The 27600-nt window shown below is 38.9% G+C and overlaps 1 protein-coding gene across 1 annotated transcript in view; it reads left to right on the top strand.

The window, feature by feature from the left end:
* Positions 1–27600, top strand: part of LOC134218409 (fringe glycosyltransferase) — a 235214-nt gene that overhangs the window by 17683 nt on the left and 189931 nt on the right. The gene's annotated exons all lie outside the window — the stretch shown is intronic.

The raw sequence follows: 27600 nt of genomic DNA, 5'->3' as shown, positions 1-27600 counted from the left end.
TTTCTCATCCAATCTGGGATCTGTTTTGTAACTCGAATCGGTTCGACAGGCTCGTCTCTATCGGAGATTGATGCTGAGAATAGTATTTTGCTTTGATTTTCGTACTACTTCGCTCTATTATTCAGGTAGTCCGTTGTAGAGACGTTTGTCATACATAAGCTAAACAATTTTTGGATAGTCGAGTTGTTAAAACCTACACTCGAAGGACGTCCATAATAGACTCCTGCTACGTTTGCTTCTTAGGCAGCGATTTATCATTAATTGATTACTGTATGATGTGCACGAAAAGGTCGATATAGATACTAAAAAAAAACTTGAATAATCCTCCTTGCGATGTTGATACCTTTCTAGTACATTAGATACACGCGTTTGAGAAAAAGGTAGGGTATCTGTTCCCATATTAATAACAGCCCGTATATTAATCCCAACCGTCGATAAACCAAATAAAAAAACATATTTTAACAATTGCTCACATCGTATGTACACAATAATAGATAGAACACATTCTTGAATGTTTGGAATATTATTCAAAATTTTGTGTAAGTAATGTTTTAATTCACAAGAATCAAATTATTAAAAGATAAAATTATAAAGCACTTTTATTTTCATTTTCCTACCTCTGAACTGATGGTTTGATGCACTGCTCGATTGCTACTAGCAGATTCATCTGTTTTCACGCCGTTGTTTTCCACTCAATTTCAAGCTAAAACAATTCTTTCTCTTCGAAATTCACTTCACAGCACACAAAGCATATCATATTTTCACTATGAATTAAATTATATTTTGAAAACTAACGCGATTTCCTATAGTTTGATATAGGTTTATTTCGAACAACGTCTAAATTATTCTTGGCCGTATTCCGAACTGTTTACATGGCTTGTAGTACTCTCAAGAGTTGCCGACTTAGATTTTTATTTCAAAGCGCATGAATGAATTTTCACTGTGAAATTCAACTCTTATGTTTATAAAATAAATTATATCGAAAAGATAAATTATGACAAACACAAAATTGAACTGATAAGATGGAAAACTGCAACAGAAGCAGCAATTTTGTAATTATATTATAACTCAAATACAAAACATTGAAGAATTCGGCATCACTGCAATCATATCGTTGCGTATACACATAAGTAATAGTGTGCGTATTTTATGTTGGAAACAGTATTCTTGATATAGGTACAGGCATAGGATTAACTGTTTTTGAATGTTATTGAAATAGGTGCATGGCGGTGGTGATGTTTTTTTAGGTAAATACTTCTATAATGTGATGAAAATTTCATTTTTGACGTTTACAAATTGGTTTTCAATTAAAAATTACATGAGCCGAGCATAATTATTCTCATGTTTCTTGATTATTGGGAGAAATCAATGCATTTCATATGGGCATTGCCTTATTGTTATTGATATAGGAACAGATACCCTATTTCCATTTTTTTTACCTCATAGTCCAGTCTGGCCCATTTTCCACAGGCCCATAATGAGACAATATTTCCCGTCGAATGCATCCCGTTTCGGGCAAATAGTTTGATGCTAAATTCCATAAATCTAAAAATTAACCATGAAAGTTCTCATAAAGGATTTTGAAAAAAAAAATCCGTAGAGATTTCGAAGAATTTCGTTTTTAACTGTTAAAATGCTCTCAGGAGTGCTGAACTCTCCATGAAAAATTGAAATGCATATTAAGAAGAATTTTCCATACAATTTTCAGTAGAATTTCGGGGGAAATTTAATAAAAAAAAACTTTTAATTCTGTATTTTCCGAAGAATTTCAGGAAGAAATCCTAGGATGATCAGAAAAATTTCCTATGCGAATTTCCATGAATTTTAGGTCAAAATTAATTAAAATTTCTCTAGGAAATTCAAAAGGTTTTTCGGGAATTTCAAAACTAAATCAAACTAGAGATTATTCTTAAATGGGCAGCGCCGTAGTATGCGATTGGCCGGGTTGACCCCCGCCAAGGGCGCCAGCCATGAGGATGAGAGAGGCGCCGAATTGAAGAATTTCGGTGTGAGAAACAGAACAATTTTATTAGTTACAAGGACAATTAATAACAATCCGACTACAAATTCCAAAGGTCTATGGTGAGGATATTTTGAGTAGTCTAGAGCTAACAAAGAATATTTCTTTTATCCCAAATAAACATGTTGAACGGTTTGATCTTAGTTTTGACCGCTATTTCGGTTAGACTTCCGGAACCGGTTACAATGTAAGAAGCCGAGAGAAGTTTTGAAATCTCATATTTAAAAATGTTTTTGATTTTTTGGATCGGATTATTTCCATTATTGGACACTATTACTAGGTGTCACCATTCAAATGACCAAATTCCGCATGGTCCTTTCGCTCTAATGATTTATTCCGGAGCAGGGATAAGGATGGTGTAAATTCATGATATATTGCTCGCTTCATTCAGAAAAACTTCACGCAAGAATAAAGTTCCCGAATTCGTGTACCAGAAAACACACACCACGGACTCGGAAACATCATGAATATACGATGGACAGCGATAATGTACCCTGCTAGGGTAAATGTACGATTTTGGCCCCGATTTATCAAATGACAGGTTGTATAAAGCGGAGATCACATCATTCCATAGGTCGAAATCTTATTTATGAAATAGAAATTTGAAATGGACATCAGTTGTTGATAAATGGCTGAAAATTTCAAATTTCTGGTATAAGAATATTCTTTGTGTTGGACAGTGCAACATATTTTGAACCCCCAAATGTATACATTTGGGACACCCCCACCCCGCTTCTTCTTCTAGTCTAATCAAAGCCAGATTTTCAATTAACGCCGGTCAATTTAACCAAAGCAAAGTCTTATGATAAGAGTCTTATGACACAAGGAATGCGATGAACACTTTATACGCAAATCAAGAATCCGTGCAGATACGAAAAACTGATGAGTGCCGTTTGCTTCCAATAGACTAACGCAAAATGAACTCCCCCAAGAAATTATGACGTTTGAGCGGGTCGCATAATGAACGCAAAATGAACTTTTGTTCGAGAAGACGACCCGCTCAAATGTCAAAATCCATCGGGTGAGTGAATTTGATGAACTCCTGCACAGGTCTATTTGCAGATATTGGTAACTCAGTGATTGGCAAAAGCACGGATGAAAAGGGAAGCCCAAAATGTATGGTTTGGTTAGGGTGACCATATGAAATTCTTCCAAAGGAGGACGGTCATCCAAATCGTAGCCAAAAAGGAGGACATTTGGTTGAAAAAGGAGGACATAAGCAACAAAATACTCAACACGAAATTTCCTGTGTTTGACTTTATCATATTTTTGCAGACTAAGTTTACTTGAAATATTTTTTTTTTCCTAAAGCAAAGCAAATGCGACATACAAGCTCGAACTCACCATCTTCGTAATGAGTTTCTATTAAACAAGCTTCAAAACAAGTGTTTGATATCAATAAGCCGACACTTTAGGCAACATCCCACCAAATTTAAACAAGATAAACTGAAATACTATTTTCGAATGTTAGAAAAGACAGAACCATCGCATACAATTCTTAACATTAAGCAATACAACCTGTCGAATATTACTCAAGATTTTTAGTAGACCAGCAGAAATATTTCCTTGAAAACTAACGGGATTTTTTTTAACAGTTTACAGGTTTAAGGTATGTGAATGCAATAAGACTACTTACGCCGTGAACCGTATGGCCACGAAGCTCTCAATTGTTGTTTGTAGTAATAGAATCCATCTGTACCCGTAGGTTTGAGTCCTATCCGTGTTTCCTAAAACATGTTTTCAAAACAAATTTTCCATAAGCCGCAAATATTCACAATGAGTTTCCATTGGATGAAGAATAGCATTTAATAACATTTAACTTTGATTTACTGTTGAAATCCATTTAGGCACATTTTGATGATTTTTATAAAGCATTTTGTAACAAATATGATGACATCACGGAGTTGTAAAAGTATCACGGATAGCATCCATGCCTATCCGGCTGTTTTTCGTCTCACATATGCAATGGAACGTACCGTTCCATCAATTCCGAGAAAATGTCAAACAATCTTACTAGAGAATGAATCTCTGTTGTAATATTTTATTCGGCAAGATGAAGTAAAACACTCATTGTAAATCGACTTCCCGGGGCATGAAAGTATCATCGTGTTAGCCTCATAATATACGAATGCAAAAATGATAACTTGGCTTAGAAACCTCGCAGTTAATAACTGTGGAAGTGCATAATGAACACTAAGCTGCGAGGCGGCTCTGTCCCAGTGTGGGGATGTAATGCCAATAAGAAGAAGAAGAAGACTCATTGTAAGTTGGTGTTCTGCATTATTAATAAATTCTTGAAAGTATGCAAAAAGGAGCACATTTTAGCGCAAGAGGAGGACATTTGATTTTTATCGAATAAGGAGGACATGTCCTCCTTTTGGATACCATACGGTCACCCTAGGTTTGGTTCATTGCGTATCGTGTTCTCACGCGTGACGAAGACACACGAACAAAAGCTGTGGTATTCATAACTGAGCGGCATCTCAAGCGAAAGATGATGCTATGCAGGAATCAGTAACCCTGCTTATATGTACACGCAAAAAAATGTTGCGGTCGAAACTACCATTCCGAGGGTTAATTTAAGAATACGCACCGACGATTTTCAGCAGACAACAAACCCGTTTGATTTTACCATGCGCGCAGTGAAAATCAACTGTGGTCCTGGTGGAATGTTGTTGCATGAACTGAATCAGTGGTGAATTTGTCCGAATGTGTGTTAATTTAACTGAAAATTTGTGGTTGTTTTAAAAACATGGCGTAGTCTACAAAATAGTAAACGTTACCATGGAATTTTTCTCAGTGTAGGAATCAGTAACCCAGGTCTTATCTTTCAATTAATATTCTTCAACTAGCAGACCCGACGAACTTTGTTTCGTCTAAAATTATTGATTTATTTTCTGATTAGTTCTCGAGATATACCGAAATTTCGGGTTCATTTGTATGGGAGCCCCCCTTTCCAAAGAGGGGAGGGGTCTCGAACCATCTTAAGAACCTTCTCTATAAGTCTATAAGGTTCAGACAGACAGAAATTCATTTTTATGTATATAGAAGAAGAAGAAGAAGAAGATTAGAAGATTCTTGCGTTTTGAATTCACAATTTCGACACGAACTTGTTGTGTGCATACTTTAAAGCGTAACGCAAACGCACTGTAATGCTTGCCTTCTTGAACAACCTGATTTTAGTGAAATTTCATCTAAATATCATTATTTTGGTACAGGAACAAAGGCAGAACAATCGAACAAATGCAAAACAGTATTGTTTACTTCAAATCAATTGGCTGAACAGTGGCATTGATTTAAGTACAGAAAACGATAAAATGTCGCAAGGAGGGGTCCAAAATATGTAGAGATCCAAATCAAGCCCTACGTCGCGTTGGTTATCATTTTTCAAGACTCTCGTACTCGTAGATTAGCAAAATTTATCCGCATTGCAAACAGCATGCAATGCTGTGGCCCTTCTTCTTCTTAGATGTTTTGCCGTGTTTGGCAAATAGTAAAACAATATCGCGAATCTTCATAACTTTTCAGGGACATACCGTAGAATACTGCTTAGTAATTGAAGCTCCAGCATTCACAGAACTTTTTAATCTGTTGGAATTCAAATGTTATTGGAATGTAAAATATTGCATATTATTTCCTTAGTAAGAGAGGGGCGCCCTAAAAAGACTTCGCCCAGGGCTCCGGGAATCCACGTTACAGCTCTGGTCATAATATTATTATCTATATAATTATTTTTATTTATCGATTTATAGCTACTATATCTACGGAAAGCATAAAGCAAGGAGTTCTTTGATGGTCTACAAATCTTCAACATGATGATAAACCGTCCCATGGGAAAACTGTCAAAACGCACGCAAACCTATTCATTCTGCTCCGCTCTTGACCCAAGCAACCAAAAGTTCGGATTTTACTTAAAATTGTTCCTAACCGAACCAATTAGTTCACTCTTGGTTCACATTGAGTTCCAAGCCTCTTAACCGAACTTTAAAGTTCATTTCTGCGCTCCCACCGTACAAAAAGTTACTTAAAATGTGAGCTGATTAAGCCAAAACACCCCTCTTATCCGTACTTTTGGTTGCTTGGGAGGCTATTCCGCTCAGCGATTTCAGATCTACGGAAATTTCCGACAATTTTCTAACACTTCATATAATTGAAAATTGATTTGTATGGGAAAAATCTTACATGGGGGAGGGGCTTTGAAAAACCCAGAAAAATTGCTTACGTAATTAGTGTACGGCCCCTAAGTTCAGACAAGGCAAGTGAATTGAACAAGTCTCTTGAATTGACTACGAAAGAACGTCTAAACACCATCATTCAACTCACTTGAATGAAAAGAAAGTGAATGAAAAGAAATATGTGTATTATATATTTTTTTAAATAATTGTATCGGCTTACTTCAATTTTAAATACGAATTTAGAACTGACCGATAAAAAAAAGGCTGTACGCATAAATATCTTAAAGTGGGTTTATCCGTAGAAAAAATGGCGCATTCATACACCAAAACAATGTAAATAAATCAACCTGGATTATTTTTTGGACAATGTTCAGAAATTTGTGGAGCTAATCACAGCTTTATACCAATTGTTATTGAAAGAATCCCAATAAATTTTTTTATTAAATGAATTTCTTCCCAAATAAATTCATTAGATGACTGAATGCAAGTAATGATCTCTTAAATCATATTATAGTAAATTAGCAATTACTTCTAATGATGTATACAAGTTACGACCGCTCGACGTAAACTACGTAAAACCAAATATAGTACCCTGAACCAATTATTGCGCTCTATATAGAACAGAAGGAACCATCACACCGATACTACTAGAAATACTAGAATAGGAGATCGGCGAAGACGCCATCTTGTTTCCAATAGAACCGTCAAAAGCGGTTCCATTTCGACTTGTTTACTTTTTGCACCCATACACGGAAAAAATAAACTACCCAATAGTGAGTTTATTTCACCCAACCTCGAACGTCCGTACGGGAAGCCAAAATTGAGTAAGTAGGGTCGAAGTAGTTTTCCTTTACTCCCATGTCAAAAAAGTACCCAATGGAAAATTTATTTACCCAAATGTGAGTTTAATTCACTCAATCTCGACCTCAGGTAATAAAACTCAAAATTGGCTTCCCGTATTGAACTGGCGTCGTTGGATTGTTTGGCTCTTTTGTTTTTGTCAACAAAAGAAAGAGCGAATGAAAGAGAAGACGCATAACTGAAGATCAATTTTCCGGTTTCAAATATGGTATGTACCCTCTGTAGAACAAAGAACAGGATGCGTTCACAGTATATGTTCTTGGTCACCCAAGAAATCCCTGGAGTACGGCATTTCGATCTACACACGTAACTAAAGATTAGTGTTCCGGTTTCAAATATGGTACATGCTCGCTGTAGTAGAAAGAACAGAATGCGTTCACAACATATGTTCATGGTCATCCAAGAAATCTCTGGAGTAAGGCCTTTCGATCTACACGCGTAACTGAAGATCAGTTTTCCGGTTTCAAATATGGTACATGCTCTCTTCATAATGGGTACATTACATATTCAGAACAGGCCTGTAGACCATTGGTTACGCGTGTCGACCTGAAGGCCTTCACTTCCGGTATTTCTTGAATAACCGCGAACGTCTTCTATACGCAGATTCTGTTATATGTACCACAATAGGTACATTACATTTGCAAAACAGGCCTGTAGATCATTGGTTACGCGTGTAGATCTGAAGGCCTTCACTTCAGGTATTTCTTGCATAACCGCAAATATCTTCCATACGCAGATTCTATCATATGTACCACAATGGGTACATTACATTTACAAAACAGGCCTGTAGATTATTGGTTACGCATGTAGATCTGAAGGCCTTCACTTCAGGGATATCTTGGATAACCGTGAAGATCTTCCATACGCACATTATATCATATGTACCACAATGGGTACATTACATTTACAAAACAGGCGTGTAGATCATTGGTTATGTCTTGGATAACCGTGAAGATCTTCCATATGCAGAATCTATCATATGTACCACAACGAGTACATTACATTTACAAAACAGGCCTGTAAATCATTGGTTATGCCTGTGGACCTGATGACCTTCACTTCAGGGATTACTTGGATAACCGTGAAGATCTATCATACGCACATTATATCATATGTACCACAACGGGTGCATTACATTTACAAAACAGGCATCAGTGTAGATCATTGGTTATGCCTGTAGACCTGATGACCTTCACTTCAGGTATTTCTTGCATAACCGCAAATATCTTCCATACGCAGATTCTATCATAAGTACCACAACGGATACATTACATTTACAAAACAGGCCTGTAGATCATTGGTTACGCGTAAAGATCTGAATGCCTCCACTTCAGATGTTTCTTGGATAACCGCGAACATGCTCCATACACATATTCTATTCTATGTTTCACGATGTACACATATCATATTCAGAACAGGCCAATATTAATTGAATTTATGTTATTTTTATTTAACACGGTATGATACCGCATAAAAAACTAATCTGGTGTACTTTTTGAAATCGCACACCAATACCAACAGATTTATTTGACAGCAATCCATCGAATTTTAGACTGGACGAATGAAAATTCTCATGGACGTAAACAGCTTTTCATAAGACAAATTTAAAAATTTTGAAGGGTGTTTTTGATTGCCGATTCTCAATAAACTATTATTTGTCCAATGCGCTAATAGTACACAATGAAAACTAGGAACTCTAAAATACGTGTTACATGCAACTTAATTAGAGTAAGTAGTTGGGATAGCGTATAAATTAGATTTGAAAACCAAGCACTACATACTACAACGGGAATTAGCAAACTCCCCTTTTAATGTTACAAATCTTACATGATTTCGTGACGGTCCCCAATTTTGAAATTCTCATTTTACACCCTGTATCCGAGTCTTCCCCTTAGACGTAGTTTACGTCAAAACATTCGAATTTTTTTAAATTAATTAATAACACTCTATTTGTGTTCTAATCCTGAAGCTAAGTTTGAACAGCCGTGTGTGGTGCAATCTTTGTGGCATTTAGGATTCACCCTCAACCAGTTGTAAGTCAGTAAAGGAAGGTACCACTGATTGAAAACGAAGGAGATAAGCCGGCTACCCGGCCACCCAACATTTGGTCCTTCGAACCGCATAGTTTCCCATTAATCCGGCTCGAAGGACCATTACATTGAATTACCGGACCTTCTTTAGCATAGAGATAGATAATTAGAGTGTGCTGTCATAAACGTAAGGCTCAATCAAACCAAGTCGTTTGGATTCTTGGGTGCACAATTCATATACATCATTTAAGCAACCATATATGTATTTACAGGATCTTGAACATGTAACATTGAACACATTAAATTCGTCTGGCGGAGTTCCACTGGGGCACGGGCCAATGATGCACGCGACCCACCAAGCTGAATATTTTCCCTCAAATTTATTTGTTTACGCCAAAATTATTCTTAAAAATGTTTTCCGCAGATTTTTTATAAATCCTGGAGGAAGTACCGAAAAATACACTAATTCCAATGTAAACTCCTTCGAAAATTCCTTCGGGGATTCATCCGTAAGTTCCTTAAGGAATTCTTTTAAAAATTCGTTCGGAAATTCCTTTAGCAATTATCTCAGAAATTCTTTTAGGAATACTTTTCCAATATCCACTAAGGTTCTCTTTCGGAAAATCCTTCAATAATTCATTTGTAAATTCCTCCAAAAACACTTTCGGTATCTTCTCCAGGAATTCCAAATAACTTTGAACAATCTTCCAGTGATACCTTCGGAAAAGCGTTTGTAATTTCTCAAGAAGTTTTTTTGAAAGTTTCTACGGGAAATCCACTGAAAATTCTTCTTAAGCCTTTTGAATGTCGAAAATTCTTTTACAAAATCTTTCAGGAATTCCTTTGAAATTCCTTTTGTAAATCGTTCGGATACTCCTCTAGAGCTTCGTCTTAGAATTTTCTAAAGGAAACTCCAAATGAACTACTGGATAAATTTCAGAAATATAAGAATTCTTTACGGAAGATACTAAGGTTGTCCTTGTCTAAACTTCCGGAGGAATTTGTGGAAAGTTAATGAAATTCGAAAGAATTTTTTTCATGAGTTTCCGAATAAATTTCTGAATTTATTTGCGAATTTTGATGGAATATCTAGAGGATTTCTGAAGGAATTACAAAACAAATAAAGGTAAGCCTGAAGAATTTTTCGATGACTTACCGAATTAATTCCTGAAGGTTTTTCCCATAGAATTGTTTACAGTATTTACAAAAAAAATGTCTAAGAGACTTTCCAAAGAATTTCTGGATAAATTTATGAAATAACCCAGGATGATTATTTCATGATTTTTTTCGAGGAATTTCTGGAGGAATTCCTGAAATAAATAGAAGTTTGGTAATAGATCTTGGTTTGCAATCTTAATTTTAGTCTCGAAATAGGGTATTGTTTTACTTCTGTGCTTGACTAGTTCTGACCTTATAGCTCTTACTGCTGACGCCAAATTACAAATGAACTAATTGCGTCAAAATTGCTGGTGAACCAACATCACCACAACTTTCGCACCGCCAGTGCTGCAGCTCAAAAATTTGAAATGTTTTGAAAAATAAGAAGTCCATAATAAACTGATTATTTGTTGAAAGTTTCAACAGAGTTTAATAAATAAAATGCGAAAACGGTAGTATCAGTGAGCTTTGGATGACCTACATGTTTTGGAAATGATGATAACCACCCACCGTGTTTCCATACACCAGAATGAGGCTATTCCGCTTGAAGTGACATATTCGACTTCCATCGTTACGCTGGTTGGTCTATACGCCAAAGAGTTCTTGGATGACCTAAAGGCTTATCTAGCACCTATAGATACGAAATCATGCAGACAGGAGCTGTAGCCCATCAAGTATCAAGTAAGAAACTATTTACTGGTTCACAAAAAGGAATTAAACTGACATGTATTATTGCATCAATTTCAATAAAACGCGTCTGAAATGGCAACTGATTCGTCGAACTTCTTCTCGTCCAAAATTAATAAGTCACCACAAACTTTTTTTGTAGTCATAAATTGAGTTTGATGTTTGCTCTGCAATTCGATTTTCGACCCCCCCCCCCCCTTTCTGAGAGGAGAGGGGCATCAAACTATCATAAGAACTTTCCCCGGACCCAAAAACCCTTGCATACAAATTTTCATGCGGATCGGCTTTGTAGTTTCGACTTTATGAGGGTCAGACAGATAGAAATTCATTTTTATGTTTATAGATGTGCGCCTCCTGGTGAGAAAATTTCGAAACAAAATGCCCACCAGGTCAACACCAGGTCTAGGGAACCATTTACTAAAGAGAGCGTATCTCGTAACATTGTGTTAATCCCGAGAAATCTGCAGTGCAAGTACAGTATAGGGGAGACTGGGTAGACTTGATCCCCTTTTCTGATTTTCGATATATCACAGCCAAAAATAAATAAACATACGCGATTTCCACACAGACTCTCTGAGAAATATAGTATTTATCTTTACTGATGTATGACAGTCCTTGAATTATTGTTGTTAGTGATACACAATCGATTTTTTGCAGTGCTGTCAAAAGTCGACTTTTAAAATATTTGGGGGAAATTGATCCTTCTCCAATAACTTGCTTTGATAAAATTAGAAAGGTGCCCTCAGATTTTTTAAATATTTTTCCTTCAAAATACGCGTGATTTTCGAATTGCTGTGCATATACATGAACGATTTTTGTTATTGAATTCGACAGCACATGCAATTTTAAAATTTGGGGAGACTTGATCCCCTTTCTACCATATCTACGCAATAAATAATTTTTCCTGCCAATCCTTCATCAAATCTGTCAAATGTACAAAAAAATAAAAACCTGAGAACAGATTTATATTTTTTTGAATTTTTTCGCCAAATTTTTGTATGGGTGACTAATGGGGGATCAAGTGTCCCCATATTGAGGCAATAACTTCAAATACAAATATCGTAAAATTTTGATGGAATGTTGACATTTTCATCAGTACAGATCATTAAGCATATTTATGGCTTTGCGCTGTGAAAAACGAAAGTATTTGGTCAATGTTATGAAAAGTTGTTCAAATTTTGTGTGGAGAATAAAATAATCTTTAGGAAGGTCAAAACTATCAAACCGCCTTACAGAATAAATAAGTTTGTCAATCCAAAAAATAACTCACCACATAAAAGTCATTTGTCTAGAGGATCTGTACTAAAAATACGCTAGAACAAAACTACTTTAGTTCTCGCTAAAACAGGGGGTGATCAAGTCTCCCCGGGGATCAAGTCTACCCACCTTCCCCTACAGTAACCCAAGTAACATTTAGAGTTTTATCATACTCTATACACCCAGGTTTTTTTTTACACGGTTTGGTTTTCGTCGTTTAAGACCTTCAGCGTCAATAAAACAATGAGTTAACCCCACGAAAAAATTCACAAAAAATCAAAGAAAATTCATGGGGTATTTAAAAAGCTGCAAAAGTTTAGGTTAACCGAGAAATTAACGAATTCCAACCGCGTAAAAAAAAACCTGGGTGTAAGCAGTATTGGAGAGTAAATTTTCAAGAATAACAATTAAACTAAGAAATACATAACGACCTCTTGAAGACCGCTCCAAGAGTAAGTTATGACCAAGCCCAATCTTGAGAACGCCTTTACAGCAAATTCATGACTGAGAACTACTTTTTTCCGTGGAGCCAACTGTTTTGGAAAGAAAAAAGTTCTGAAAAATTGGTTTTATAGAGACAATTATAACACCACTAATAAGTTTAAAGAGTGTTCGCTGTTTGTGGATTTATTGCAACATTTATAATGGTTTTATAGATGGCTACAAGCGCATAATTAAAGCTAATCTTGAAGTATTGAACACGGCTGTGACAAAACCGTTAAAAAGCTTAAATAAATCCTCGAAGTCTTGAAATTGTTACTTGGGTGGAATTTTAACGCATCTCTTAAAAAATACTGAATATGGGTGTAATGTTTATACAGCCAACAATAGCCTTGTTCAGCTAAAAAACTAGTTTATTCGGATTAAATTGTTAGTTGGGCTGTCCTATTTTTAGCACGCTGGGATTATATGAGAGGTAAAAGCAGTCTCTTCGATTATCGCACTGCACAGCGGCTCTTATGCTTTGTTTCATGAAAACTTCATGTTCACAGCCAGTTTTTCTCTTTTTACTGCTCTAATCTGCGATTCTAACCAACAATCTATCAGGAACAGTGGTTACCAAGTTTTGTATGCTGACAATTTGATTATCCCGTTTTGGGCTAAAAGTTTTGTTGACAAAAAAACAAATACGGGGAATTCCGCAATGTTATTACTTTACGGCGATCGATTCATTGTATTCTTTAGGAACCTCTGTACTGCCAGAAGATGGAGAGTATACAAATAAATAATGTCCCATATTAATCGTGCCACCGGATCTCACTTGGGAGCATCTTGTGAATCAGAGGTCGGCCGATACCTCGGCCGACGTGCTTTTACACTCGCTTTTACAACCAGAAACATGAGTCATAAACAAATAATGCGAAATTTCAATGAGGACATAAATCTTAATTTTGAGATTTTGACCTCCCGCCGCTGCCACCGCCAGCAAACCGTGCACTTATCAAGATCGCATCTACCAACGCGCGCGCCCGGACGTAGCCAGTCAGGTCAGGACGACGCGACGGGCAAGGTTCGAACAGATTCGCTTTTCAAGAAGCACTTTCCGTTCCACCCACCACCAGCCAGCCAGCCGTCGTCGATGTGTGCAATTGTGCATCTTCCGTAGAATCATCTCCGGTGCGGAGAGGGCAGAGAGTGTTAAAATATGGTTAACAAATGGAACTGAAAATCTTCCACTTAGTGGCGGCCAGTGCCGCGGGAGACCCCAATATGCAGCTGATACGAAACAGGGGGAACCAGAGATGCAGATCGCGAGAAAACTGATTTATGGATCAATGGACAATGAGTCTTTTAAATGGATCTGTGAATAAAAGACTAAATGGGAGATTTACGGTAATCATTGTACGGTTCATTAAAGAGGTCGTCTGCGCTAGTTTCAGGAAAATGTAAATTTTTAAATAAAATTCAATAAAAATTTTAATTCAGAGGTTTGATATTTAGTTCTTATGGAAGAACATACAAAACAAAAAAATGTGAAAGCCATTTGACTATTGTGGTGAGAAAAAAAACTACCGAATAAGCACTTTAATGTTCACTAAGTAAAACAACTGCTAAACGATGGGGTCTCCAGTTAGACATACGGGTGAAGGCGTTGAGGATGGACGGCAAGATGGCAAGTTCGATTCACGGTTCAGTGAATTGGGGAAGAACATGCATTCCTGAACATATGGTGCAAGTAACATTCTGATTGCCTCACAAAATACAATTTCAAACAATGGCAGGCATAGGAAGCATTTTTACTTTACTCCTGTGGAAATGTTCATGTTTGAAGGCAGGTCAATTCCAGTGGTAACGCAGAGCCACGAAAAAATTAAAATGATGATCGTGCATCAACGACAACAAATAATAAAATATAGCCAGTGTCTGAGGAAATATTGTCTCAAATTACCAATTGACCAGTAAGCGACAGTTGGTAAGCGGCTGTAGCACAATCCATTTTTTGCCGATCTGTTCATATCTACTTCTTGATCCTCCCTTACTCCTTCCGCATATGGACAAACGGGTGCAAGCAACTCGATTTTCAGTGACTCAACATATTGAACCGAACTGTGAAGCGATGCAATATTGTTTTCGAAGTGTGATAAGAAAAATGCCTTGCATTTTTTGTATATTTTTTAAACAACACTTGAGCGAATCAAGTTATCAGCAAATTTATCAACCTCTTTTGAAGACTGTTAAAAAAATCACTATTCATAAGACGAGTTCGTACTATCCCATTTAATTCCACCACTTCATTGTAACTAGACTAGACAGCCTTACTGTTGAGGTCGAAATACGCATCTGTTCGAGTTACAATCAAGTGGTGGAATAAAATGGGATAGTACGAACTCGTCTTATGACAAGTGTAGACATTCCACTAAAAGCTCAAAATAATTTTCTTATAAAAAAATATTGTGATTTAGGTTCTCTGGTTTAATAAAAATACATCCGAGATTTATGTTTTAGGGTACCTCAAAGATTTGTTAGTTAGTTACCTCCACATTGCATCAGATATTGAAGAAATTTCAAATTGGATTTGGAGTCCATAGTAGGTAGCCTTACGAATCAGGACAGTAAAGGAAAAGTCACGTCAATTTACGTTGTGGTCAGCCCTTCGGAATTCAGTTTATTAAGAAATGAACCCAAATGTCCAACCCAAAAAAAAACAAACATTGTTTCCCAATCGAACCCTTTCATTCGCCACGATGATGACCGTTTCGAACGATTATTCCGCCCATACGTTATGCATATTTCTCCGTAACTGGAGCGGTCGGGGTCCTCGCGGTGGTTATCGGACAAAAACGTTGCAAGAGCAGCTTGCAGTTTGGAATGCAACGTTTTCATCTCCCGCTTGTTTTCACGATGAGACCTCATACTCGACGACTCCCGAACTGATTAGAAGCACCCTCACCCCCAAAGCTGATCGCCGCGGAATGAAAAATTACGGCCACACAGCAGGATGCCGAATATCCATTTATTGCATCCTGAGTTCAAGGCAGCAACAACGAAATAACGGAGGTTGTTTCCACCTCTTTCGCTCCTCTCGAAGGGTTTCGCGGAGCTATCGATCCCGACCATCCAACCAGATTGATGACAGCGAAATGAATCAATTAGCTTGGGGTCCGTCCCCATCGCAAGCCCCCTACATACAATGTGTCAGCAATGTAGCGCAGAAAAACGATCTCAGGGTTCACCTGAACTCACCTCCATCGCCTATCCGCTCGATCTCCAGCTGATTCCAATTTAACACCAAGCGAGCGCAAGTTGCAGCGCTCTTTCGTCGGCCCTATCAATTTCCTAGGCGGAGTGAACATCCGATCTAAAATCGATAATGACTCACATATTTCAACTCTTTCATCCGATAAAGGCAGCGCAGCCGATTTGATTTATTGATCTGACAGACCCCGGAACATGGAAACGTGTATGTAGCTCGGGGAGAAATGTGTGGCTCAACCACAATGAGGGAGAGATGGATCAAAGAACCATAACTCAATTGGTTGCAGTTATGGATGATCGCTTCTTGGTTCATTTGCGGGCGTCGTCGTGCGAGCGAGCAAAGAAGACTGGAGGGAACGAAATAGGTTCAAAGTAGGATCGGTCCTCGCCTCGGGGAAGTGCTTTTTGTCGCCGCAATCGTCATGCTAACAAGGACTTACGACCCGCATGGTGGGTTTGTGTTTTCGTTGATATTTATTAATAGATTTGTTTAGAAATTTCTCACCGAGAGACGCCCACCACCAGAAAAACAGATGTAATGCGGCGTGTAATCGTGTTGACAGCGTGTGAGGGACTGAGATTGCACTCCAGGGAGTAATTGGAGGGTGTTTGTTTTGGGAACCGATCGTTCTCGGCTGAGAGTTTATGAACAAGTGGGAACGCCAGCAGACAGTAATGACCCGTTTCGAGCAATGGATTGCTTGGATTTGGATGATTGAGTCATTCTTTTTGGTTATGATGTTGAACTGTGTTTAGCTTTGTGAGAAAATCGGAGTAGATGATTTACATTTAAATTCATGGTGCAATATGTTGATCAAGTGGTCATTTAGTTTGTATTGATTGCCGCTTTTTACTGAACAAAAAAATGACAAGTTAACACAACAAGTTTACACCGACCAAGAGAAGACCTTTTAAAACGATTAACCCGTTCGTCATTTAAATCGTAACAACACAAAACTCAAATTCATTCCTATTTCAGAACGAATTGTGGGAGATCAGACCGAAAGAGCATTTGGGAAATTATTGGCACATGTAGGCCCAGCACTACAAAAGGTCGTGATCGTCATAAGACAGAGAGCAAACCGCCTTTTTCTATCTCAGGCGACCAAAATTAATCATATTCCTTTGATCAAGTCCAACCAAATGTTCCACGTTATGAGTAAACGAAAAATTAAATGCCGACCAAATGACCATTTGATTAAATTTCGTTCGACGAATCGTAATTAGACTAACTGTCTACACCCACAATGAAACGACTCTGAAAAAATGTCAAAATCTTTTTGAGGCGTTGAATACAAATTTAGATTAATTGTTTGCTCATAGAATGTGTTAATAAAGTTGCCCAACAACATCTATAGCATGAAATCCACTATTATCACAAAACATATAACACTAATATAAGATAGTCTGCAGATAATATGCTTTTTTTATTGGAATTTGGAACTTCGATCAAACGGAACTGTTTTATCGAATAGGTCAATTTCATGATTAACTTTCAGCCTTATAGACACATTCTGGCATCTAGATTTACATTATTCTGAACGCCTATTTTGTGTAGAAGAATCCAGTGGCTGAAGCTCAGTTTGGTAGGATAAGGCTCATTGATTTCTGTTCCAATTTTATTATTCGATAAATATTTCTCCGATGAGTTTTATCTGAAACTCAGTTAGAAATTACCCGATTATCATGTAGAATGAGAATTTTACGGGAAAATCAGGTAAATGTTACGTGAATTTAAGTTGAAAAATTTACATGTTTTCAGGTGGAAACAACGTGTAGATTTTTTTAGGTGTAGTTGATCTTTCAAGCGTAAAATGCTAGAGTGGTTGACTGCTGGCGCGATCTCTTTGCGTCTCTCTGGAAGATTCGCGCAAAATAATTCAAATACGATACATTAAATTGAAATGTTATGTCTGTTTGTCTGGGTTTCAATTATAACAGTTGCGGTCCATGATTATAAGTATGGTTGATAATTATGCGGGATATTCCTATCTTCCCGAAAAGTGGTCGAAACTTTGGGATAAAATCAAAATTTTCGTTTGATTACCAAGACTGCATAGCCAAAATGGAGTATAATGATCTAAATGTTTTCCAAAGGCAAAAAAAAAAGTTTTTGAAATCTGCAAATACGAATAATAACTAATTTAAGAAGTATATGACAAATATAGCACGATTAAATGTATTATTAGAAGTCCCCGAAAAATGGTTCTATAGAAACCTCAAAAAAAATTTCAGATTATTTACTCCCAAAAATAGTACTGGAATTTCTCATTGTCAATGAAAGATGTCACGCGATGTATGAAACCTTTTCTCAAGAGGCTCTATAGCCTCAGTTGAGGAGGCTCGGAAGCCTCCTTTCAAGAGGCTCGGAAGCCTCCTTTCAAGAGATTCGGAGACCTCCTTTCAAGAGGCCCGGAAGCCTCCTTTCAAGAGGCCCGGAAGCCTCCTTTCAAGAGGCCCGGAAGCCTCCTTTCAAGAGGCTCGGAAGCTTCCTTTCAAGAGGCTCGGAAGCTTCCTTTCAAGAGGCTCGGAAGCCTCCTTTCAAGAGGCTCGGAAGCCTCCTTTCAAGAGGCTCGGAAGCCTCCTTTCAAGAGGCTCGGAAGCCTCCTTTCAAGAGGCTCAAGCCTCCTTTCAAGAGGCCTGGAAGCTTCCTTTCAAGAGGCCTGGAAGCCTCCTTTCAAGAGGCTCAGAAGCCTCCTTTCAAGAGGCTCAGAAGCCTTCTTTCAAGAGGCTCAGAAGCCTCCTTTCAAGAGGCTCAGAAGCCTCCTTTCAAGAGGCCTCAGAGCCTCCTTTCAACAGGCCTGGAAGCCTCCATTCAAGAGGCCTGGAAGCCTCCTTTCAAGAGGCCTGGAAGCCTCCTTTCAAGAGGCCTGGAAGCCTCCTTCAAGAGGCTCAGAAGCCTCCTTTCAAGAGGCCTCAGAAGCCTCCTTTCAAGAGGCTCGGAAGCCTCCTTTCAAGAGGCTCAGAAGCCTCCTTTCAAGAGGCTCTCAGCCTCCTTTCAAGAGGCCTCAGAAGCCTCCTTTCAAGGGGCTCAGAAGCCTCCTTTCAAGAGGCCTCAGCCTCCTTTCAAGGGGCTCAGAAGCCTCCTTTCAAGGGGCCTGGAAGCCTCCTTTCAAGGGGCCTGGAAGCCTCCTTTCAAGGGGCCTGAAGCCTCCTTTCAAGAGGCCTGGAAGCCTCCTTTAAGAGGCCTGAAGCCTCCTTTCAAGAGGCTCAGAAGCCTCCTTTCAAGAGTCTCGGAGGCCTCCTTTCAAGAGGCCTGGAAGCCTCCTTTCAAGAGGTCTGAAGCCTCCTTTCAAGAGGCTCCAGCCTCCTTTCAAAAGGCTCAAGCCTTATTTCAAGAGGCTCAGAAGCCTCCTTTCAAGAGGCTCAGAAGCCTCCTTTCAAGAGACTCAGCCTCCTTTCAATAGGCTCAGGAAGCCTCCTTTCAATAGGCTCAGGCCTCCCTTCAAGAGGCCTCGAAAGCCTCCTTCAAGAGGCTCGAAAGCCTCCTTTCAAGAGGCTCAGAAGCCTCCTTTCAAGAGTCTCGGAGAGCCTCCTTTCAAGAGTCTCGGAAGCCTCCTTTCAAGAGTCCTCAAGCCTCCTTTCAAGAGTCTCAGAAGCCTCCTATCGAGAGGCTCAGAGCCTCCTTTCAAGAGTCTCGGAAGCCTCCTTTCGAGGAGGCTCAAGCCTCCTTCAAGAGGCCTCAAGCTTCCTTTCAAGAGGCTCGGAAGCCTCCTTTCAAGAGGCTCGGAAGCCTCCTTTCAAGAGGCTCAGAAGCCCCCTTTCAAGAGGCTCAAAAGCCTCCTTTCAAGAGGATCAGAAGCCTCCTTTCAAGAGGATCAGAAGCCTCCTTTCAAGAGGCTCAGAACCCTCCTTTCAAGAGGCTCGGAAGCCTACTTTCAAGAGGTTTGGAAGCCTCCTTTCAAGAGATTCGGAAGCCTTCTTTCAAGAGGCTCAGAAGCCTGCTTTCAAGAGGCTCGGAAGCCTACTTTCAAGAGGCTCAGAAGCCTCCTCTCAAGGGGTTCGGAAGCCTCCTTTCAAGAGACTCGGAAGTCTCATTTTAAGAGACTCGGAAACCTTATTTCAAGAGGCTCGGAAGCATCTTTTCAAGAGGCTCGGAAGCCTCCTTTCAAAAGGCTCGTAAGTCTTCTTTCAAGAGGGTCGAAAGCCTTCTTTCAAGAGGCTCAGAAGCCTCCTTTCAAAAAGCTCGGAAGCTTCCTTTCTAGAGACTCGGAAACCTTATTTCAAGAGAATCGGAAGCCTTATTTCAAGTGGCTCGGAAACCTCCTTTCAAGAGGTACGGAAGTTTCGTTTCAAGAGGCTCGGAAACCTCCTTTCAAAAGGCTCAGAACCCTCTTTTCAAGAGGCTCGGAAGCCTCTTTTCAAGAGGCTCAGAAGCCTCCTTTCAAGAGGCTCGGAAACCTCCTTTTAAGAGGCTCGGAAGCCTCTTTTAAAGAGGCTCGGAAGCCTCCTTTCAAGAGGCTCGGAAGCCTCCTTTCAAAAGGCTCGGAAGTCTTCTTTCAAGAGGCTCGACAGCCTTCTTTCAACAGGCTCAGAAGCCTCCTTTCAAGAAGCTCGGAAGCTTCCTTTCAAGAGACTCGGAAGTCTTATTTTAAGAGGCTCGGAAGCCTCCTTTCAAGAAGCACGAAAGTTTTCTTCCAAGAGGCTCGGAAACCTCCTTTCAAGAGGTTCGGTAGCCTTCTTTTAAGAGGTTCGGAAGCCTCCTTTCAAGAGGCTCGGAAGCATCCTTTCAAGAGACTCGGAAGCCTCATTCCTAAAGGCTCGGAAGTCTTCTTTCAAGAGGCTCAAAAGCCTTCTTTCAAGAGGCTCAGAAGCCTCCTTTCAAGAGGCTCGGAAGCTTCCTTTCAAGAGGCTCGGAAGCCTCCTTTCAAGAGGCTCGGAAGCTTCCTTTCAAGAGGCTCATAATCCTCCTTTTAAGAGGGTCGGAAGCCTCTTTTCAAGAGACTCAGAAACCTCCTTTCAAGAGGCTCGGATGGCTCTTTTCAAGTGGCTCAGAAGCCTCATTTCAAGCTTCCTTCCTCTTGAAAGGAAGGCTCGTAAGCCAAATTTCAAGAGGCTCGGAAGTTTCCTTTCAAGAGACTCGGAAACCTCCTTTCAAGAGGCTCGGAAGCCTTTTCTAAACAGGATCGGAAGGTTCCTTTCAAAAAAAATGGAGCTTGATGTATGGAATTAATTTGCAGTCAGAAAAATATCAGAAAACTTTTTGGATTGCTTATACCCCGTTAGTTTTATGGTCACTTTTTCATACATCTCATAAGTTATGTTTATTTTCATTTACAGCGAAAAAAATAGAGGGGCAATGAATGTAAAAGCTCAAAGAATTACATCTAAAAAAACGTTGAAAACCGCTGCTCTAGATGATGTCAGGTAATTTTATAAATACATTCTATAAAAACCCAGATTAATCCACCTAGCGTTGGTGGTGCCTTTCTCGCATTTAGTTAAGACACCAACCTTATATGGGGTTTATATGGTTCAATGTACCATTTTCTTCATAATTTTAAAACGCAGTGACCGATCGTTATATATAAAATTCAATAGTGATCAACAAGGCTTTGTCCTCTGTTGCGAGACTTGTTGCGAGAAAATCGGTTAAGGATTTCTATACGAAAAGTTGTCTAACGTTTTTATAGCTTTTGTGCACACACATACACACACACACATACACACATACATACACATGGACAGACAGACATGTGCTCAACTTGTCGAGCTGAGTCGATTGGTATATAATACTATGGGTCTCAGAGGCTTCTATAAAAAGTTCGTTTTCGGAGTGAAATGATAGCCTTTCGGTAAAACTTTGTTGTACGAGAAAGGCAAAAAACATGAATTTAAATTTGTATTAAGCGTCTCAAATGGTTTCGACCGCCTTTTTCAGAGCTGTTCTATTGTGACTTATTATGGAGAAAGTAGGTAATTCGAAACTTCATGGAATTAACTTTGAAAGAGAAAATAATAAAGAACTTCCCGAGGAAACTTTCAAGATTTTCCCAAGGAAATTATAAAAAATCCCGGAGAAAATCTGAAGACTTCCCAAGGAAACTCCAAAATAAATTTTGAGGGAATTCCGATGCGGAAATTTTTAAGAATTTTTCAAGGAAATTCCGAAAAATGTCTAATACCTCGAACGATTTTCTGGAATATCCTTGGAAAATTTTCGAGTAACTCTCTGAAAGTTCTTCTTGATTTCTTTTTAAATTTCCTCCGCAAGTTCTTCAGAATTTTCTCGGGAGAAGGAAAGTGTTCATATTTCGGAAACAGATAACTTTTGATAGTCTGTGTTGGTGAAAGTGATGTTGTACCACAAGAAATGCAGTGGTATTGACGCTTTCATTGATGCGCAAAGTTAGTAATACAAACAAGTCGAACCAATTCATTGAAGAATAATATGAAAACGAAACACGCTCACAAACTGGCATAAATTTGCTGCATTGTGTTGCTGCACATTGTTTTCTTTCGTCTCAGCTTTGTCAAACAAAAACAAAAAACACTTGACTGCAAAACGAGAAGTACTGCAGTAGAGTAAATGCCTCGGTTGGTTCGTTTGAGTGTTGCTCAAGTACCACCCACATGCTTTGTAATGTCAACTTGTGTGCTCATCAGATTTCAATAGGAACGTTTTGTAAAAAAATAAAAAGTTATTTGAGAAAAAACAAAGGTGATCTACTGGGCACACAAGTAGGTACATCGGAATACTATGATGATACGATGGACATCAAATTAAAAAAACTCAGATACCTGAAATAGATTCAGCCTTCGCCTTTTGCCAATGCCGCATTCATTGCTATCGTTTTAATCAACTTTCTTACGATCAACAGGTCTCCAGTTAGCCTTGCGAGCAAAGGCGTAAGATTACCAAACCGGAGATGACGAGTTCGATTCTCGGTCCGGTTTAGGATGTTACCGGGTGGGAAACATTCTCAACTCCTTGGGCATAATGTATCCATTGTACTTGCCACACAAGATCCATACTCATGCAATGCTGGGTATAGCTTTCAATTTAATATGTAACTGAGAAAATGCTAATAGAAAACTAAGTTGAAAAACAGGCCAAGTTCCAGTTGGAATGTAGAGCCGTAGAAGAAGAAGAACGATCCACATAAGCATTGTAAACTCTTTGAAAGACTTCTAGTCGGATGCTACATCCGAGTATTGCCGTTCTTAGTAAAGCACCACACTTGGATTTATTTTATGTTTATGTTCTTTGAAATAAACGCGGACGACGATGGAAACGCGAACGAACGCCAGCATACACAGCATCACCGTTTTGCATTCGCCTTTTGTGACGCCTTTCTGTTAACTGCAGCCGCACGCGAGACGAATGCATTCGGAAAATGATGACTGGACATTATGGTTCTTTTAAGCTTTATCGAAGGCTTCTGTTAGGCTTTCCGTGTGGTCTCTTCACAGCGGTGATTAATTTTAACCACTGTGACTAACGAGTAATTTGATAATCGCGATTGAATTGCAAAGTGTTGTTTTATAGATTTTGCTTCATTATTAGTATTTTTTACACACCTCTATGACTCTATATATGCATCTGGTGTAATCATCACTCCCATCAGACGTTGATCGTTATCGTTAAATTACAAATTATATAAAAAATGTTTACGCCATAACAACATTAGAAAGGATTCCCCTTCGAATAAATTGCATTAGGAATAGGTAAATAGTTTGACGGCATGAAAATTGTAAATTGCGTATTTTGACTCGCAGGTGTTCCAGTCGTGCAGTGCTTTTTAAAAACATGTTGAAAGTTACCTCCGATTTGTCAAAACAAGCCTCAGTCAATTGAATTGGTTTGGAGACGCTGGCGATGATATGTTCTTCCGCAACGATCGTGCTTGGACCCAACGTGGATCTCATCTTTTCCACCAACGATGGTGGATTTATTACTTCTTCTATGTAAAGCACTTTCTAGCCTGACTTGAAGATACGATCACAACTCTTCACAGCGGTCTCCGAACGGTGGAATAATGACCGATGGTGTGTTGTGACGCTTGGCCGTCGTCATCATCGTTTTCTTGTGCCACCACCAACTGTGCAACCATTCGGATAAGATCATGTTGCCCGGTACCCGTGGGTTGCCTGTTCTCGCACTCACTTTAGGACCCAGAGGAACAATACAAATTTGATTTCATTCCATTTCGGAAACAAAACCAAAGATTCAAATCGATTGTTATTGGTATTTGCTTGCAATCATTTGTTTGGAATGCTTCTATTTCGAATATCCGATTATTTTGTTTGGCTTTCTACCGACCTTTAGCGGCTTGTGTAGTGCCTACTTCAGCGCCCCACCTCGGGCCACGAAAGCCTCTCATATAAATAAGATCAACAACCAAGAAGTGCCTCTTCGACTTTTCAAAGTTTTTCGAAAGCCTTCCACACTAATTCCCTCGCAGTGACAACACGCCCAAGCTGATCCTCAGTTTCAAGCCGCCCTCTCCGCCGGCCGGGGAAACCGGTTCAACGCAGCGCGCCCTTTTTCGGAAGAACAATACGACCGACCGCAGAAAACTGCAAGGCAGATTGCCCTTGTTACAATTTCTCGTTATTGCCGCGACGAGCCTCGCCGCCCACGCATTCATTTGGATTTTGCAACGCTTTTGGCGTCACAGCAGCACCACCCTCGCGTTGCACATGAATAACGATGAGGATACAGCGCTCGTGCCTTACTCCGGGGAAACACCTCTCGTCGAATGCAGTACATGTAAGATAATAAATCAAATGCTGTTTTGCAGAGGAAGAGAGCGAAACTGACCATTCAATAATGGGGCGTTGAGGCGAATTTTTGGCGGGGTTTTCTTTTTCTTCACAAAATTTGAAACCAAAGTAAACGATACGCTTCAGTGTTCCGGCAGGAGCCAGGTGCACTCTGGACCCGCTAAAGAAGCAATTCCATCAACAGCGCGGTTCATATCCATCTACTACGCCATCATTGAGCTATGATGCGGCTGAAAAGCTGTACACGACATTACTCCCCATTACTGATCCTAAGAGGATTTAAAAAGTGCTAATCTCTTTACTCTCATGTGGATCGAAAAAGCGTTTCGATAGTTGATTATAACAACGTCGACTTTTGGGGCAAGTGGATAAAGGTTATCGGTTAATAATTCATGTGACACAACGAATCGTCTATCCAATCTCTATATGCCTGCAAACAAAGTTTAAAAAAATACTTTTAGTATTAAAAATAATTCCAAAACTAAAAAAATTGCGTGAATTTGAATAATCCACTAAGGATTTCAGTAGAACAAATGACTGAAAACAAAAACATTTGAATTTAACTTTTCAACATGGAACTATAAAAATAGTCCATAATATGTAAGCCAGAGCTTTAAAATGCACATTTCATTTCATTTTGAGTAATCAAAGTAAAAGTCTATTTTACTGTAAATTTAAAGAAAAATCCGAGGTAACATGGGTCAAACAGCTGGCAGAAAAGGGTAACCTTTAAATGCATCAATTACTATTGTTTCTATTCACAATATTAAATTACACAAAGATAGATAGGTTCATTTCCAATGATTTAATTAAACAAAACAGGATTTTTAGCATTTGGATAAAAAATGGCTCTACATTTGAAAATCTCTGCAATTTCTTATGAAAACAAACCGTCTGTGTATTGCTTTCTTTAAGACGAAAACCCAGGGTAATCCTCCTAGCGTTGGTGGTGCCTTTCTCGCATTTAGTGAAGACACCAACCTTATATGGGGTTTATATGGACCAATGTACCATTTTGTTCATAATATTGAAAAGCAATGACCGATCGTTATAAAATTTAATAGTGATCAACAAGGCTTTGTCTCCTGTCGAATGAAATTTGTTGCGAGAAAATCGGTTAAGGATATCTTCACGAAAAGTTGTCTAATGTTTTTTATAGCTTTTGTGCACACACATACACACACACATAAACACACACATACACACATACATACACATGGACAGACAGACATGTGCTCAGCTCGTCGAGCTGAATCGATTGGTATATAATACTATGGGTCTCAGAGGGTTCTATAAAAAGTTCGTTTTCGGAGTGAAATGATAGCCTTTCGGTACAACTTAGTTGTACGAGAAAGGCAAAAATATACATTTTTAAAAAATAAATGTCACCATTATGCTCAAAGGTAACCTAAAAATGAACAAATCAACAATGGAAAATATTTTTTTCAATACAAACTTTCTGAGGTGAACCAACCCAGGGCTGAAAAACTCAATAATAAAGAAAATTGGACACATAGCCAGATCACTCGCAATCCATTTGTCAAGCCAACACTTCCACATGTGTATAGTACACGTTCACATAAGAGGAGCGTGATTATTTAGAATGTCTGGCGGCTACACACATTCTTCATCAGCAACTGTACTGTTGGCTTGAGAAATGGATTGCGAGTGATTTGACTATGCGTCCAATTTGGGAATCTCGAGCTCGTTCAGTAGCCGCTAGGTTGCGAAGGCCGACGGAGGTCCTTCGTAGCTTAGTTGGTTGAAGCACCAGTCTAGCGTACTGAGGGTCGTGGGTTCGAAGGAAAGTGGTTACCTCCAATACATTTTTCAAATCATTATCTTCCACATAATGTACATATTCACATATGAGTTTTCAGAACATTACAAAAGCAGATAAGTCGTTTTGAAAATTTTGTATTGATGTAATGCTTTATCATTAAAATATTTGTGTTTTTTTTTTATTCCACCTATCCCAATTACTCACTTGCCCCACTGTACCTTATTTCAAGACTTCAAAACGACTTATCTGCTTTTGTAAACAAAGATTCAAACGACGATTTGAAGGTTTCCGCTAGCTGTTGATGGTGTTGGTTTGCGTGGGAGAGCTATCAGATTCGTCAAATCGTCGTTTGAATCTTTGTTTACAAAAGCAGATAAGTCGTTTTGAAAATTTTGTCTTGATTTGTTCTATCACAAAAATAGTTCTGTCGTTTATCACTGGAATAGGGATTGATGGATTGAGAAATCTTGCTAATCAATAATCAATCAATTGTTTAGTCTGCATTTAGGTGTTTTTCAATTTAAAAAAAACACAGTAATACAAACTTTTTCAAAAAATCGTTTTGCCAACGTGGCTCAAATGTCGCAGGATCACATCATGCTGTATGTTTCGACGTTGTATCGCTTTTCTCGTCGATGCCCAAGGAGTTGGTGAAAAACAGCATCTTCAAGCACTGACTGGGACGAAATAAAAAAAAACATACATTTAGTTCTGTATTGGTTGCAGCTTTTTCACGTTCCATGGACCGTACTACGTACAACAGTTCGGAACTGAAATAAGCAATCCGCTTTCCCCCGTTATCACCGACTGTGTAATGGAAGATTTTGATGAAGATGCGAAAATTCACTCAGTTCGGAAATCGTGTCCGCGGGATTTTTTATAGGATTTTGCTCCGGGTTTTGCCAGGGAAAATTTTTCAAAGATAAGTCTCGACTGTCAAAACATTTTCCGTGATTGGGTTTACAATTCAGGATTTTGCTTTGGGTTTTGAGAATCTGCGTATCCGCACCCGTGCTTGAGTTTACAATTCTGGGTTTTGGTTCGGATTACTTTAGGCATACAAACACACACGAGCTACAAGATGGAAAGATAACGAAAAGAGGAGGATATAGCGAGAGAAAGGAAGAGAGTGAGTAAAGAGAGAGATTGAGTGAGTGAGAGAAAGTGAGTAAGAGTGAATGAGAGTGAGTGAGTGAGAGTGAATGA

This window comes from Armigeres subalbatus, chromosome 2 (assembly GCF_024139115.2).
Source record: "Armigeres subalbatus isolate Guangzhou_Male chromosome 2, GZ_Asu_2, whole genome shotgun sequence".
NCBI classification, from domain to species: domain Eukaryota; kingdom Metazoa; phylum Arthropoda; class Insecta; order Diptera; family Culicidae; genus Armigeres; species Armigeres subalbatus.
This window is presented reverse-complemented; position numbering and strand designations above follow the sequence as displayed.